Below are 17,967 nucleotides of genomic sequence, written 5' to 3'. Positions count from 1 at the left end.
GGAAATAGAGAAATGTCCTACAGCTCGAAATGAAGAATGTAGAAGAGTGAGCCAACTGTATGGTTTTCTAGATTTTACGACAGCATGATACAACTTGTTTCGGCGCTCGCCTTCGAGTTCCCGTATACCTGAAGCGTACACACACAGCCCGCCTTCTTAAAACCCCATTCCTCGTGCAAAATCTGCGGCCGTCCCAATAATTTCTGCACGTTCCGGCCATGGTTGACGTGTGCAAATTTGGAAGAGTTGCTCCTAACTCATGCATTTAACGGACCAGTCAATTAGAAGTTTCATCACGACACCCATAACCTGAGCCGGTGCTTAATATGAATTGGCCTGTTTGCAAGGACAGAAATTTACTACAGTTATTGAGGAGTGGAAGGTAGCATGCAAGCGAAAACCAAACTTGAGCACTGGATATTTAAACATTCGTTCAATTGTGTGACCGGGGTTCCTAGTTCACAGAACAGAAGAAACTGTACGTAGATAGGAACTACCGTCATGGACGTAACGAGATGACATCACCAAACGCGAAAGCGAAATCACTCTCGTGAGTAGGTGTCATTTCATTTCGAAAAAAAGAACATTGTGCTGTTTTCGGTAAGTCGCAATAGCAAATTCATGGCAGCCAGCCAGTGCAAGCACCACCGAAACGAGAAAGTCGTAGACACAGTGCTATCTTCAAAGTAGAGCTTAAACGCTAGCGCGTTTTATTCACAACTAATGCCTGCAACGACATTAGACGAACGCATGGAAGACGAAAAGCGCCCGCCGTTTTGTTCTCTTCACGTGGGAAAGGAAATATGCCGGCGAAACGGGGCTCTCGCTGAGCGAAAGGCTTCGAGTGCGCAATTATGTAGTCAGCCCTTTGTCCCGGCACTTGCCAATTTTTGCTATTGTAACAACAGTTGCGAAAATTCTACACTTATTCTAACAAGAACGCTATCTCAAGTACATCATTTTCACTCACGTTGTCAAGCACCTGATTGGCATTTCTTTGTTTACAGTTAACCAGCACGTCTTCCATTCGCATTGTGGTAATGATGGCTAATGAATGGAAGTGCAAAAAAAGAGGGTTTCTGCTTCCGTTAGCAGTGACATTCCTTGTAGAATAACTCACCACTAAGTGATGGGAACGTTATTAAATATAACGAATTTATTAACTTGGTATCTACGTTCGGATAACCGGGAAATGCAGCTATGCCTCTCGCCCCGTTCATGTTGTCACGTGGTTGTGACGTTGAAGAACACGGTAGCAATACTGTGAAGGACAAAACTAACTTTTATTGGGCGAACCTATGCCCACAAAAACAGGCTACACTTATAGCACAACGATAGCGGCGAACACCGTCGGCGAAAATCTGATCAGCGGGTCCAGCGCGTCGGCTTTTAGACAGCAGTCATCGAACGTTCCAGACTAATCGTTGGGACCCGCGTGCCTTCCACAAAGTTCTACACCATTCGCGTCACGCGATGAAATCAGATAACCCAAGGTTCGACGACAACACACAGCGGATAGAAGCATCGATAACTTTCCAGAAACTTCGGATACATGCAGGCGCGTCCCGCGCTGTGCGATAAGATTTGTTAGGCGCCGAAACGTGGTCGCCCGATAAATATAAGTACACGTGCCAATATAAAGGTATGACTTAATAAAACATCAGGCCAATACAAAGTCGAATCTCCGTTAGCAATATGAGATAGCCACATTAACTAGCTCCCCAATAACGTAGAAGCCGCAGAAATTGCTGAACGAATTCTGGGTTTTCCATGATTTGATTATGAGGCACGCCGTAGTGGGTGACTCCGGATTTTTTGGACCACCTGGGTATCTTTGACGTGCCCCCAATGCACGGGAAAGGCACGTTTTTGTATTGCGCCTCCATCAACATGCGCCCGCCGCACTGAAATTGCTCTTCCGCCGCTAGTGCAATCTTCCCTATGTCTGGCCTTAACTTATTCAGCTTGATTTTCTTGATTCTCGTTTATTTACAATGTACACAATCTTTCTCCTCTCCTCAACGTTTCCCTTATTTAGTGTCAACGCTCGGTTGTTGTAATTGGTATTGGTCGTCATGATCATGAATAATTTATGCGCATGCTCGAAAGAGTTAGGCCGAAGCAGAAGTGTAGAGCAAGGGAAGCAGATCTGTATTTATTTTCCGCCCTCTAACACAATGCCATTGCAATTCTTATGCTTTGGGAAATGTTGGGAGCGATAGTGGAAGCTAGAATTAGCTAAAATTCCGATTATTTCACGTTAGTTGGTTAAATATATGAACCAACAAAAACAGGAGAGAGTGAGGAGGGCTTCTAATTGAAGCAGCGACATGGTGCGGGCACATGTAAATATTACCGTTACATTTGTTCAAAGTTAAAATCGGCAAAGCAAGCAATGTAAAGCCGGCACTTTGCTGAGGAGCAAATAATGTTGGAGTCCTACATCAAAAATTCTAAGAACCTACGGGAAAACGTACGCCCGTAAATTGCGCGCCCTTTATACAACGCATCATTGTACCGCTTTGTATCAGCTTTTAAAATATTGCGGAAAATCGTTCTTGTGATTACGCGCGTAAGGCGCTTTGCGTGCTGCGAAAGCGTGTGTGCTGGCTTGGACCAGACACTCTAGATGCATGGTACAATTTACTTGATCTCGTCACTGGTATATGCTCCGTGAGGGTTTAAAATGAATCGATGTGTCAAATCATGAATCACCTATATCACCTGAAGTAGCATGTTATGTGCATGATCAGGCAATTAGCCGCTTTAAGCACCGATCACGTGGAGCTGCACAACGAGTCGCAGCATAGAAGATAACGGAGGGAGCCAGAGCGAACGCTAGAATGTCGCAATACTTTGGACTCACGTGACTATCCTCAGTGTCATGACGTCACAGCATTGCACATGCTGAGAAAGAAAACCAAAATTAGTTCATACTAAAACTATTACAGTAAACTATTTAGGGCACTCTGAAGCTTGCATGTACATCCCGTAGGATTTTTAGGTCAAGGAATTTAAAGCAAAGAGAAAAAAAAAGGGGGTGGTGGAGTTGGACATGCCATTTCAGCACTCGTTTAAGATTATCCTAATGCACTGTACTTCTAGTATGTACGATATGACCATGAACAAGAACGCTGTCCACATTCCACTGGGCAAGAAATAAGATAACATGACCTATACTGAAGCTCGCAATGTCGTAGTTTGCAGGTTACTTAGATTTGTTCTGGGCTAAAAGTGGATATTCATTGTGATTTACGTCTAGACATTTCTGGTGCTTTCCAAAGGGTTCCAGAAAGAAGAACACATAAGGAGCGGCGTTGATTAGGGGGCACCATGATCACCAAGAATGCTCTACTGCTTTGCCTTAACACTGCCCTGTTCCTCTGCGGGAAAGTAAGAAGTGATCAAGTCAGGTAAGGACTTATTTTCGATTGGTGGCGCATGGCGACTTTTGGAGCTTTCAGAACAGGGTGCTCTGAAGTCATTTATGACGAGACAAAATCGATGACCGTACGCCGGAAAAGTGTCGCGGTTTTCGCGGCCCTAATCCTACATCGCCAGTCACTTAGACTGAGAACTGCACCCTTTCTAAATAAGGTGAACTTCTTCGAAAGTACGTTATGTTGACCTTTCAGTTGAGATGTTTTGTGGGAACGGCTAAATGTCTGAGGGTACGTAATTGTCAACGCGATATTATGTTTCCATGTGCCAAAAATGTCAAGCCACTAGTGTCTTTTGTAACCTGTGGAATGAGCCAGAAAGCAAGTGGAAGGACACGTATGACATCTAAAAAAAATAAAAAGATTCGATGCGCACAATTGCGTACACTTTATGTTTCCTCGCTTGATAGTGCCAGAATGTCCAAGACGGCTCAAGGTGCTGGCTTCAGCCAGTGAGGCCCTGCGTAAGCAACGCGTCAAATAGTCCCGGACACTGCGGGACGAAGAATGAAAGAGAGGAATGGCCACGCCCGGATCTGCTAAAATGATATTTTCGAGAAAAGGTGTATAAGAGCAAGGTTGTAGGTCAGGGCAAACTTGAAGTTCTTTAGTGAAATATATGAGACACGTAGAAATGGTCTCATGAGATAACCGGTAGGCCGATTTGAATGAAGTTCGTGCCATTTCAGAAATAAAGGAAAATGCTACCAGTTCATTGAAGCCGAACTTTGATTTAGCACCTCGAACATTTCCAAGAAGGTTGCGAAAATCACCAACCGTCAAATGGATAAAAACGCGAAGTTTACAAATCCATAATTTTGCACTAAGAACTGATACCGCAGAATCGAAACGACATGTGTTGTTGTTGAACATTTCGAACGCGCTAATATAATTTATCTGTCTACAACTTACCTAAAGTTGTCGCATTGCTTAAGAAGGTTCTGTAAAAGTCCTACTCACAAGTTAGTGGCATATGTCAAGACCATTTATAAAACCTCAAGGGCGCTATAACGTAAAACTTTTCCAAACTTTCCTATTTCATTTCTGCTATCAGCCCTCCGCGATTGGTCAAAAACATTTTTGGACCACCTCCAATTCACCTGTCTGTCACGCGACGTCACTAAAACCGTGATACCTCCCCATATGGTATGATGTGTACACACTGATAATGCATGATTTGACCGAAAAAAGAAAAACAGTTATTTCTGATTCGACGCCTTTTCGCCATTAGCCCCCGGCTATTGGTCAAGCGTTCTCGGGCTGCACCCACTTCACCTGCCTGTCACGCGACGTCACAAAACCGCGAAAACTCACCGCGTCAAAGTGACGTGTACGCATTGAAGTTGCAATAGTATGCCGAGCAAAATTGAATTTTCTTCTGAATATACACAGGCTGCCCCGTTCTGAAATCAATAACAGATGGCTGCCGTCAATCGTTTAGGCGCTGGCTACTCGTACGTGCGGGGGAGCATGGGTTTATTTGCGTATAATAAAACTTCTTGCGTGGCCGTGTAATGTTTTCGAGCACTTTCGGCACGTTTACGACCTCATTCTGCCAACCCTTCTTTGCTGAGGATCCGCTTGAGCGTCTTTCTTAAGCTTCCGTTGCATGCCGCTGCGATTTTCGACGAGCCACCGCAAGCTAAGTAACGTAAAGTGGAACAATCGCAGACGCCGGCACCACCCTCTTCATCCGGTTATCGATTTTCAGTGCACTGGCTCTGCCCTTCGAATCCCTCTCCACTTGAGCGTTCACCTCGCCTCTTGTCAGCCAATTAGATTTGACAAGTTGGTCAGTGTAGGCAATTTATTCGTTTTTCAATAAACAAAAGTGACCTCCTATGAACGGGAAGAGCGTTTCATTGGTCTTTTTAGACAACCCTTCATGTCACCGCCCAATGCTTGCGTCAGCGGTTACGCAAATTGGACGTCAGAATATTTGAATAAAAACATATTAGAACAGTTTAACCTTATAGGGCCCTTGGATGACATGAATTGAAATCTAAAATTCACTTTGTACAGTTACTAGACTGTTACTACGTTCTACTTTTTTTATTCGATGCAGTGTTTACAGAGAAACACCATTTGTCAGTTCCCGTTAGTTTATACAGAACGCTTTATCTCAGGAAATTGTATGCACTTACATGAGAAGCTGACGATTCATCCTTCTCGGTAACAACAAAACCGATTTTAATGACGTTTGCAGCATTAAGAAAAATCAATTAGTTGGTTGATTCGTGATGTATAACGTTGTAACCAACACTGGAGCTTTCAGAGACGTCATAGTGGAGGACAATGAATTTTTTTGGTGACCGTTTTTGGTGACTTGTACTCGTCGATCCCACAGAAGTGATAAAATGGGACATAGCGGTACTTGCACGCTCGTTCCCAGAAATGGATCAGAGGCCTTTCGGACGTCCTCACGCGGTATCACAGTGCGAAGGCTTCGCATAACTTGTTTATCAGATTTTGCAAGATGTTTCTTTTCTAGGCTTTACGGCCCAGAACCACGATGTGATTGAGGCATGCCATAGGCTCTGGATTAATTCCGGTCACCTGGTTATCTTTAACGTGCACCCAATGCACGGAACACGAGCGCTCTTGCATTCCGCCTCCATCCGAATGCGGGCGGCGCTGATCGTGATCGAACCAGCGACATTGGGCTCAGGAGCACAACATAACCACTAGGCTAACGCGGCGAATAATTATATAAAGGAAATTTCGCACATTGTTATCGAATGTTTGCAAGTTGCATTGCCACGGGAACATAACCGGATACTACAATCACACTGGCGGTCAGTGCCCTATGCAAAACCAGGGACAGAAGGCGACACTGCGGCATACAAGAGCAAGATATGCATCACGTTGGAAGTTTGTTTTTCCCAATTTTGTTATATATTGTTACGCAAGAAGACGCAGACGAAAAGCTATATACAAGTATATTTACAAGGGAATACGCCGCACTTGGCCAAGAGGCAACAGCCCGCGCTAGCTTGTCTTGTCTTGTCTTGTGTCCAAGACAGTGGCGCATACACACTATGGGGGATTGGCCAAGAAGCAGGCGGTTTTTCGTATGCTTAGAAGTAAAGCCAAACTAGATTTAATTTGGGGAGCGTGAGACTAGAACTGTAATTTAGACGTGTGATGAAAATATTGTGAAGAATTTTGATAAAGTAAGTTAGCGTAAATAAATGAAATAATAGGAAATATTGATGATTTTAGAAAGTCAGCAAGGTACTCTTTTTGTATCTCTAATAAAATTGTAAATTGCAAGAAAAGCATCCCTGTAGCTGGATCCCAGTGAGGTCGCCCCAAAAGAAAGAATGGTTGGTGAGGTTAGCGATAGCCCAAGTTTGGTGAATGAGTGTACTAATAATTTTCTTTGCCTTATAAAGCGGCGGCAGGAGAGAAAATAATGTTCCATAGTTTCAGGTGAACTGCAAAAAGAACATAGAGGGGACATAGCGAGACCAGACCTGTGCAAGTAAAAATTTAGAGGAGGTATACGCCATCTCAATTTTGTAAAATAAACTTCCAATTGTCTTGAAGGACACCAATTATTATTCCATGGGAAGCCATGATGGTGGAAATCAGAAGACGTTGTTAGTATGGATGTTGCCGAGTTTTGAGATATAGCGAAATTTTTGTACCTAGCTGCGGTGACATCAGCTGATGTCGGCAAAACAGATATGATTGGGCCGTTGAGGGATGCTCGTGCGAGTGAATCGGCCATTTCATTCAAGTGTAACCCATGATGTCCCGGTACCCAAAGCAAACATACTTTCCGTAAGTACGGAACGAAAGGCTCTTTGAATTCTTGTATCTAAAGATGCAGTCAGTGCTGCACATACAGGTAGCGAGGCGGTCACAATAACAGCTAATGGGTCGTTTTGGGGAAGTTTTCGTAATGCTAATATAATCGCTACTAATTCTGCTTGAAATGTAGGTGTGAAATCGGGAAGGCGAAGCGAGTAAGACCATTGTAGAGATTCAGAGAAGATCCCCGCTCGCGCCTTCTCATTGCACACAGAAGCGTCAGTGGCTATTACATTTTCAGTGGTTAGTTGGTATAGGTGGTCGTTTAGGATATCAATTAAATCTCGCCTTGGTAACAGTTTAGCATGACTCAGAAATATGTCCTCGAACTCAATTTTGAGGTCCGTTAAATCATTATTTGAATGACAAACTTGGCGTATGGACACATCCAATTGTTGTAACTGTGCTTGCATAAATAATATCTGAGGACTGTGGAATCTTGACCACGATACCTGAAAAAACTCAGATGGTTCAGTGATAAAAGCATATTGCGTACGCCTTTTTGAAAACTCATAAATTTTTAAATAGGTCTGAACCGTAAGCATGCGGAATCTGCAATCAAGCTTGGGTATATGGGCTTCCTGATATAAAACAGCGTTGGCAACAAATCTAGGAAACCCGAGGCACGACCGTAGAGCTTCTCTTTCTAAAAGTATGAGAAGTTTAATTTTTTAGGCGGGGCCACCAGAAAATATTACGCAGCCAAATTCTAATATGGGTCGAACATACATTTTATAAATAATCAGTAAGATATCCCTGCGTAGTCCAGAGCGGCGGTGGCTGAGCCGGCGAAGCATAGCTACGGCTCGTTCTGCCTTTGTTTTAATATGTTCAATGTGACTGCGCCAGGTGAGTTTGCCATCGTAAATAACACCAAGGTACCTGGCTTCGTCAACTTGAGGAATGATTTCCTGCCGGCATTGCAAAGATATGCACTTGTGCAGTTAATGGGAAGACTAAGACCGCACTTTTGCTAATATTTAAAGGGACACTAAAGGTTACCAGAAAGTCAAGTTAAAGTGGTAGAGCAATGTTCTAGAACGTCTAAGGCGTCAATATAATCGCGAACAGAGCTTTAGTAACCGAGAAATTGAGGCAAATGCAAGACACTATTTGAGACCCCCCAGCGACATTCCGGTACTAGCCCGATGACAAAAGCACTCCTCATAATTTGTGTTACTAATACTCAACTAGTCGTATTAAAAATATTTCATTCGATTATAAGACGGAAGAAAATGCTACTTGACTACGTCTATTCGATTCTAAGAAAAAATAACATTTTGACGTTACCCTTCAGTAGTATGGGTGGTCTTAAGGTTTCGTTTTCGCTCGACTCTGCGCCGCGCACGCTTTGGAGTTTCAGTAGTTTCGTTATCGCGTCGTGCTGTGCGGGTTCTGCTGGCTGGCGAAACTTTCATTTGGAACAAGCAGCGAGAATGCCACGTCCATGTGATGTCGTGGGAAGCCCTCGTTGCTTTCGGAGAGCCGGTGTCGAGGCCGCCGTCGTAGTACGCAACGACGCCGGCAGCGCGAGCCCTCAGCAGCAGGTCGCGCTCGTCAGTGTTCAAATCGCTGAAGTTCAGCCCAGCATCGCGAGCGAATCTGTCGTTGTCAGGGTCCATTGCGACGAGCGTCGAAGTTTGCGTCATAGAATGAAGTACCAGCTTATGGTCGCGCGTTTCTCCTTCCGCTAGCCACCATACTCCCGCTTTCGCTCTGCTGTCGGCTCTGTCTTGGCTCTGTTTCTGGCCGCGCGTTTGCGTTTTGCGCAGAAAAGCCGTAGCGCCGTCTGCGGACGCCGTTTTACTCACCGACGGTGCAACGTCACTATGAGACCATGATGTCAGTACTCCTCGATCGAAGGACGGGCGATTTGAACTGCGCTAGAGGTACGCGGACGCTTCAGAACGCATTTTCTCTTAAAATAAGTCTCTCCTTGGCACGAAACAAGCGTTTCGAGGTTTCTGGGATGGTATTTCAACATTCCACGTTGACTTAATAGTAACCTTTAGTGTCCCTTTAATGACATACTTAATCTGTCTAGCCATGTCTCCAGCATTCCTAAGTAATTTTGCAACGACTGTTGTAGAGAATGTATATTGCTTGCAGAGGAAAAAAATGCGATATCGTCCGCATAAACATAAACATGTACTTCCGGAGACAAAGGAATGGTGCTTAGGAAAATGTTAAATAATATAGGGGAAAGAACGAAACCCTGTGGTACACCTCTTGTCTGCTTGTGTTTAGACGTCGAAATACCGTGTTGGTAACGATAAAATTCTCTATCCCTTATAAACTTACAGATCCAAGCGGTTATATATTTTGGGAAATTCGTAGAGTGAAGCTTATCGAATAGAATGCAATGTTCTACAGAGTCATATGCTTTTGCTAAATCTAGCGTCACCAAAGCTGCGTACTCTCGGTTGCGGCGAGCAAGTTTAATGCGGCTCTCTAAATCTACATGGGCGCACCATATGGAGTGGCCCGGACGAAATCCAATCTGACAAGGACTGAGAAGGTTATCATCCTGCATAAAATGTGTTATACGGCCGTGAAGAACCCTTTCTATTAATTTGACCACATTTGAGGTAAGAGAAATTGGTCTTATGTTTTCTAAGTCAAGTCCGGATTATTTTTTCTTTAATAGTGGGATAACTTTAGCTACTCTCCACTCTCTTGGAACTAATGAATTCTTGAGAGAGAAATTTATTATGTTGAGTAGGTCCTGAGGCGCATAACCAACTAAAACCTTTAGGATTCCTGTTGCAATTTCATCTAGACCGGGGGCTGACACCGGCAAAGAATTAATAATGCCTTCAAGCTCTGTCGCTGTTACTGCTACAAAGTCGTCTACCAAGCGAGGTTTCTTTAGTCCTATCGGCAATTGATGTGTGAAACGTCGCGCAAGTCCTAGAGCAATTTTCTCAAGTGATTCTGATAATTCTTTTGTTGATAGAACGACAGATTTGACGTTCACGGGGGCCGGTATAGCTTTGCGAGATCGAAGAAATTTAAACAGGGCTTTTTTATTGCTAGACATCGAAGGGTAGGTGTAGTGCCTGGAATTGTAATCCTCCTTAGCTTTTGAGACGGTTCGTTTAAATCTGGTAGCTATACATGTATAATCAGCCCAATTAACAGGACACTGGTTGTATAAAAGCTTTTTCCATGCAGCTTTTCTAAGTCTAAAATCTCGTTCGGACTCAGAATTCCACCAGGGACAATATGATCCATCCTTATAAGATTTTACAGCAAATTTAGCTTTTTTGATGACTGTTTTAGTATTGAACATAGGCTCATTGCTTTAATATCCATCTCCATGCCCTCCTGGGCTTGTAAAGCTGATTTTAAAGCATTTTAAAAATTTTCGTCGGTAACAAAAGTACGCATATTATTATTTAAACTAGTTAACGAAGTAAGCAGTTCAAAAATTATAGGAAGGTGATCACTGTTAGTTCCGGAATCTACAATCTTCCAGGAGTGACTGTCATGCTCGGGGTAGCAAACGTAAGATCTAGGGCAGATCGCGACTGACCACGCACGAAAGTATGTGCTCTCGAATTTAAGCAGGAGAAATGATTCATTAAGACCCAATATCACAGGCGGTTGCCAGAAGTGTCCGTTCGGAAACTCCACGATACATGATGACAATTAAAATCTCCCACTAGTATGATGTTCTTCTGACTGCGAGCAATAGAGGTATCTAGATAACGGGTATCTTGTACTCCAGCGTGGAAGTACGTGTTAGTTATAGAAAAAGGTGTGCAACCAGGCAGTATTATATCCAGTGCTAGGATTTCACAGTCTGGGGACATTATCTGGTATGCTATAGTAGCTTTACGGCAGATTTTTGATGAGACAAGCAACACTAAACCACCGCCTCTGCATGGTCGATCCAATCGAAAAGATCGTAAATTTTTAAGATGAAAAGATTGACCAAGTTTCCTGTAAAATATTAATATCTGGAGAGTATGTAGAAATAAGATATAATAAATCTATTGCCACCGAAAGTGCGGAATGACAGTTCCACTGAATTACTTTTAAAGTTGTTATGGTGAATAAATCCGAGCAGCAGAGACTGCTTGGTCTAAAACGTTATCTTTTAATAAGTCCTTTTTAGTCGGAGTCTCTCTAACGTACTTTTTTGCTTTGGGGTTGATGGGAGAGCTAGATTTTTTCTCTGTCGGTGACCTTGTTCGTTTAAGAGATCGGGGGTCCATATCTACATCTTAATTTTCCACCCCATCTGTGTCGGAGAGACAGATTTGTTCGACTTTCTCAGGAGTTGATGGCTTTGGTGAATCGTTATGTGTGAATGGCTGCGCGGTCGATATTTCAATAGGTGGACTTCGCGGTAGACCCGACACCGGATCCTCAATATTGGGTTTACTAGTTAGTTGAAGACACGGAGTTAGTTGTGAGGACAGCATCTGAACAAGGGAGTCGGTGAGATTTGTCATGATGCGCTCAATTGCTTTCTCCAATGCCTTTTCTAAGGAAGCTACCACAGCCTCATAGATTGAGTTCTCCATAGACAATGTTTGACGGGCTGTTATACCAGCATACCCTTGAGATCTGCTCTGAATTTCTCCAATGGCCTCACGATGAGAGCATCGACGTCTGTCCATTATTTCGAGGATTTGCATTTCTTTTGCCCTTGCAGGGCAATTAGGTTCATTTGCGGGGTGGGGACCACTGCAAAGGCAGCAGGAATCATTAAGGGAAGAACAGTCATTTGAATGATGGCCTTCTACACAAATTCGGCATCGTGTGTTTGACCTGCAGGTTTTTATTGAGTGCCCAAACCGCCAGCACTTTAGGCACTGAAGGACGCGAGGTGATAGAGGCTGAACTCGGTATATAAGTGGCCATGTCTTGATTTCCGATGGGCGGTTCATTCCAGCGAAAGTAGCTATAACTGTTTCAGCGGCCATGCGCTTATTATCAACGACACGGCTGCAACGATACACAGAAATCACGCCTGCCGTTGAAAATATTTCCAAGATTTCTGCGGGACATAGAGATATGTCGACACCACGGACTAGGCCTTTGGTACATGCAAGGTGATGAGGAATGAAAGTGCTCACCGGATGTGTCGCAAAAACACCGCACTTCACCAAATCTTGAACACAAGCCTGGTCTGACGAGCAGCAAAGAATGCCCCCTCGGCCAATCTGTCGAACCTCGGTGATTTGTTGAAAATTGGCCGAGGCCATCCGGATTTCGGTTTGAGTTGCTTTGGGATTCTTCATGCGAATCACCCCGCCATCACTCGGAACCAAAGCCACAGGTACGCTGCTCGTCCCACTGCGTAAGAAAAGCTCCACCGGCAAATCAGAGTTAGGAACAGAAGCCGACCAGGAGGAAACCTCCTGGCCTGGCGATGAGAGTGACATTACCAAGAAATAGGAAATTACTCTGGAAGCTTATCAGATATTCAACAAAAGGTCAAAACCAATTACGTAAAACACACAGATTAAAAGAAAACCGCCAGCTACTTGACCAGAACCAGTGTTCGGGAACTCAGGCACCAGGCCACGTCCAGGCAGAGAGCGAAAAGATGCGTCCTGGTCGAACCAAGAACGTTGCTCTTCGTTCTTGGCTCTTCTTCCTAGCTTCCAATCGTTGTCGTCGTCTTCTCACGGCTCGCCTCTTCGTCATTGTACACTGTTGCGTAGCACTACCCCGGCGGCAAAAGCGCTGCCCCTGAGCGACTAAAGGCCGGACTCGGAAGCAGTCTAGTAGGCCTTGAGCCTACTGACATGCACGACATCACTAGATGCCAGAGTAGAGGACGAGGTTGAACAGACAGGAGCAATTTCGTACGTCACAGGCATCACCTGGCGTAGCACGCGGGCCCTGTGTATCGCGAAAGGAGCTGTTCTGAAAGTCCAGCGTGACGAGAGGGCGACCACAGGAGCAGGAGCGCACCAGGCGGAAAGCGTACGTCACCTTGGCGGGCGTTGTACTGACGCTGCTGGGTGGTTTGCGGGGCCGTCAGTCGAGCACGGGCAAGCTGGCGTGCGTGGTAGGTGAGGACGATGGCGTAGCGCTCATACTCGCTTGTTGAGATCGCAGCAGGAGGAAGTGCCGTGTCTAGGGGCAGGTTCGGTTCGCGACCGTACAGTAGATAAAATAGAGAAAATCCGGCGGTGTCGTGCCGGGAAGAATTGTACGCAAATGTGAAGTAAGGAAGGGCAATGTCCCAATCTTCGTGGTCCTTGGAAACGTACTTGGAGAGTATATCGGTAAGAGTACGGTTTAACCGCTCGGTCAGGCCATTGGTTTGAGGATGGTATGAGGTAGTCAGCTTGTGTTGAGTGGAGCAGGAAAGCACTATGTCGGCGATAACTTTCGAGAGGAAGTCACAACCATGGTCAGTAAGCAGCTGTCGCGGGGCCCCACGAAGTAAGATAATGTCACGCAAGAGGAAGTCCGCGACGTCAGTGGTGCAACAGGTAGGGAAAGCCCGCGTGACACCATATCGGGTGGCGTAATCAGTTGCGACGGCTACCCATTTGTTCCCAGAGGATGACGTGGGAAAGGGACCGAGGAGGTATCATCCAACACAAACGAACGGTTGGTTCCCCAGGGACGGTGATCGGCATGAGATGACCGGCAGGTAGCACCTGAGGTGTTTTCCGACGCTGGCAGGGATCACAGGCAGCAACATAGCGTCGGACGGAGCGAGCGAGACCAGGCCAACACAAGCGGCGAGGGACGCGGTCGTACGTGCGGGTTACCGTAAGATGTCCTGCAGTGGGTTTGTCATGCATCTCAAAGCGCACAGTCTGTCGTAGATATTTTGGCACGTCAAGAAGAAGATCAGATCCGGCAGGGAGGAAGTTCCCTCGGTACAGAATGCCACCCTGAAGGACATATCGGCGAATGGATGTGTCGCTGGTGTAGAGCGCAGACGCTCGATGAGTGCTCGCAGCGATAGGTCTCGGTATTGCTCATCGGCGATGTTAGCAAAGGTAGACACAGAGAAAATGCCGTTGGCAGTACTACTATCACCGTCGTCAGGCTCTTCTACCCGGTAGCGAGACAGGCAGTCAGCGTCCGTGTGTAGTCGACCAGATTTGTAGGTGAGAGTATACGAATATTCTTGGAGGCGTAAGGCCCAGCGACCAAGTCTCCCTGCAGGATATTTCAGTGAGCATAACCAGTAAAGCGCGTGATGGTCCGTGACAACGGAAACGGGTCGGCCATATAAGTGTGGGCGGAACTTCGCAACCGCCCAAACTAGGGCCAGAGACTCACGCTCAGTGATGGAATAGTTGCGCTCCGAGGGTGAGAGGAGCCTGTTGCCGTAAGCGATAACATGGTCGTTGGCACACTGGCGTTCGGCCAGTACTGCGCCAATTCCGTGACCGCTGGCATCAGTACGGACTTCGGTAGGTGCAGAAGGATCGAAATGGGCCAGAACGGGATGCGTTGTGAGAAGGTCGATTAGATGCGAGAATGCAGAGGCCTCGTTATCGCCCCACTGGAAAGGGGCGTCGTTTTTCAAAAGCTCGGTTAGTGGTCGTGCTATGGCCGCGAAATATTTCACGAAACGGCGGAAGTACGAACAAAGGCCGATGAAGCTGCGGACATCCTTAACACACTTCGGAACGGGGAAGTGCGTAACAGCATCGATCTTGCCTGGGTCCGCTCGCACTCCGTTCGCGTCAACGAGATGCCAAAGGACACTTATCTGACTACGGCCGAATTGGCACTTCGAAGCTTTGAGTTGCAGACCGGCTCGACGAAAAACGTCCAGGACTGCTGAGAGGCGCTCGAGGTGCGTAGCGAACGTTGGGGAGAACACTATAACGTCGTCCAAGTAGCACAGGCACGTGGACGATTTGAAACCGTGAAGAAGGGAAGCCATCATGCGTTCAAATGTGGCAGGAGCGTTACATAGACCGAACGGCATCACTTTGAATTGATAAAGACTGTCTGGTGTCACAAAAGCTGCCTTCCTGCGGTCGAGATCGTCGACGGCAATCTGCCAGTAGCCAAGGCTTAGATCAGTAGAGGAGACGTAGCGAGCACCGTGGAACCAGTCAAGGGCGTCATCAATCCGAGGTAGGGGATACACGTCCTTTTTGGTAACCCTGTTAAGGTATCGATAATCCACGCAAAAGCGCCACGAGCCATCCTTCTTTTTTACCAGCACAACAGGTGTCGCGCATGGACTACATGACGGTTCAATAATGTTCTTGGCAAGCATTTTGCAGACTTCGGCGTGAATAACTTGTCGCTCAGCCGGTGACATTCGATGCGGGCGGCGATGAATAGGAGGGGCATCGCCGGTATTAATGCGATGTTTAACAGCGGTAGTTTGGGCCAAAGGACGATCGTTAAAGGAAAAAAATCTCGTCGTAGGAAAACAGAACGCGGTAGAGCTCATGAGCGTGCTCGGACGGCAGGTCGGGCGCAATCATTTTCTGTGAGTCTTCGATGGTACAAGTTGCCGACTGCGATGGCAGAGGAGGATCAGCTGAATTGTCGTCTACTGCAATAGATGCTATTGAGTGATCCTCGAATGAGCAAAGCTGGGCCAGAAACATCCCGCGTGCCAGCACTTGTGTCGTCAAGCCAAAATTGACCACTGGCAAGCACACGCAATTCGCCGTAATAGATAAAACTGTATGAGGTACTGTGATCCCGTGTGTAGGTAGGACGTCTTCCATAGGACCCCGCAGGGGCGTCTGCGTCAGCAGGCGTTTGGTGTGTTGCGACACCACGTAGCCGACCACACGAGGGTTCGACCCTCCCGCGTGTAGCCGTGCGCGGCTTAGCCGTGTCTGGGGAAAGGGGGATCCTGGAGGTTGAGCCGCTGCTGGGTGTTTCGACCTTTAGGGCCTCTCGGCGGAGGCAACACACCTCTTTGGCCTCTGCTTCACATAGACGGCACCCCCGGACTGACCCACCCGGAGGAAATCGGCAGTTGCCCTTTCCTGTCTCTCTCGCCCTACAACCCTCGTCTTTTCCTTACTTTCCACCTTTCCTGTTTTCTTCTGGCTTCCTTTTGTTCCAATTTTTCCAGGCAGCAAAGGTTAACCTTGTGTGAATAGCCCACCTAGGTTATTTCCTATTTTTTTATAGTGGTAATGTACAGCTGGCGTTTGCAGGCCGTGTTTCACAGGTCCTGCAGCATCCCCTTGTAGGAATCCACGGTGGATGGCTGGCGTTACTGCCGAAATATCACATATCTTTATGGATAGCTCCTTTCCTTAACTCCTTGATCGCCCTCAGAAAAGAGGGCGCACCGATGAAGTTTTTCAGTTTTTCGGACGCCAAGTCGCAACTTCCCACGTTTGCATGTAGTTCACTCGAAAAAACCAGGCAAACCAGTGCGCACCATTTCACTTTTCCTTGTATCGTAGACTTTGACAGATGTTTTTGGAGCCGGTTATATGGCGACCAGGATGGCAGGCGGTGATCTCCTCCTGGAGCTCTGCGGTAAGAAGCAATACGAGAAACTGCCTAGCTAGTGTCATTTGGGGATAACCAACTAACAGTAACCCCGCACCGGACTATGAACACCACCGACGGCGTTGTGTCGGACGATGACTTGCTGGAGCTCACTGAGGCTGAACTCTTGGAGGGCTTCAGTGAACAGAATTTAATCAATGTCAACAGAAATAAGATGAGGCGAGAAGGCAAAGAAATCCAAACCAAGTACTTGATAATCACCTTCGGATCAAGTGTCCTGCCCGAGTCAATCGAGGTAGGGTACATCAAGCTCCGTGTTAGGCTATATGTTCCAAATCCACTCAGATGTTTCAAATTCCAACGTTTCGGCCACAGTTCGCAGAGATGCCGAGGCCGTCAAACCTGTGCCAAATGCAGTGCCCATGAACATACTTCTGAAGCTTTCGAGAACACTGTCCATTGTGTAAACTGTGAAGGGGAGCACGCCGCATACTCGCGGTCGTACCCATCCTGGAAAAAAGAAAAAAGAAATTGTGGAGATAAAAGTAAAGGGAAATATTAGTTTCAAGGAGGCACGCAGGCGGGTATCCTACCTGCCGAAAAACACATTTGCCGGAGTGGCGCGTCAGGGAGTAGCGCCACAACGGTCTCTGGCGGCTGTCCGACCCACAACCAGTGTGGCGGCAGAAATGCCATCCGCTCCCTCCGGTGGCTGCAGCTAGCGCTGCTACGCCAACCCAGCAGAAGGGGCCATCTTCCTCCGGGCAGGTGACCTCAAAGGCCTCGTCCAACGTGCCGAGGCCTTCACGCCAAACAAAGCGCTCGGAAGAGCGCCTGTCCAGCGCCTCGCAAGAGGCGATGGACACAACCACCAGCAAGACGGCGCCACCAGCGCCTAAGGAGCGGCGAGGCACTCTCGATCGCTTCAAAAGAGACAAAACTCCCATCACGGCGCCTGAAAAAGGCCCGTGAGCTAATCCTTTTCTCTTAAACACACAGTACCCAACACATTTATCATAATGTAAACATAGATACTACAGTGGAATGTACGAGGACATTTACGTAACCTCGACGACATTAACGAACTGTTACGCAAACATAATCCAAGGTCGCTGTGTGTTTAAGAGACACATCTGAAACCTACAAACACTAATGACCTTCGTAATTACGCTATCTTACGGAATGACCGCGACGAGACTACCTCCTCTGGCGGTGTAGCAATAGTTGCCCACAGATCTGTCACTTTCCGACCCGTCGCCCTTAACACGCCCCTCGAGGCAGTGTC

The 17,967-nt window shown here is 46.6% G+C and overlaps 1 protein-coding gene across 3 annotated transcripts in view; it reads left to right on the top strand.

The window, feature by feature from the left end:
* The window catches only part of LOC142571108 (glycine receptor subunit alpha-2-like), a 238,950-nt gene that overhangs the window by 30,640 nt on the left and 190,343 nt on the right, over positions 1-17,967 (top strand). The window contains exon 3 of one of the 3 annotated variants that reach the window (XM_075679396.1): positions 3,293-3,413. The exons of 1 other annotated variant lie outside the window; for it this stretch is intronic. The gene's annotated coding sequence lies outside the window, so the exon portion shown is untranslated. Of the gene's footprint in view, positions 1-3,284; positions 3,414-17,967 lie in introns of all 3 variants that reach the window. One more of the 3 variants, XM_075679397.1, reaches the window with a different exon arrangement.

This window comes from Dermacentor variabilis, chromosome 2 (assembly GCF_050947875.1).
Source record: "Dermacentor variabilis isolate Ectoservices chromosome 2, ASM5094787v1, whole genome shotgun sequence".
NCBI classification, from domain to species: Eukaryota; Metazoa; Arthropoda; class Arachnida; order Ixodida; family Ixodidae; genus Dermacentor; species Dermacentor variabilis.
Note: the sequence above shows the minus strand (reverse complement) of the source record. Positions and strands in the feature narration are given on the sequence as shown.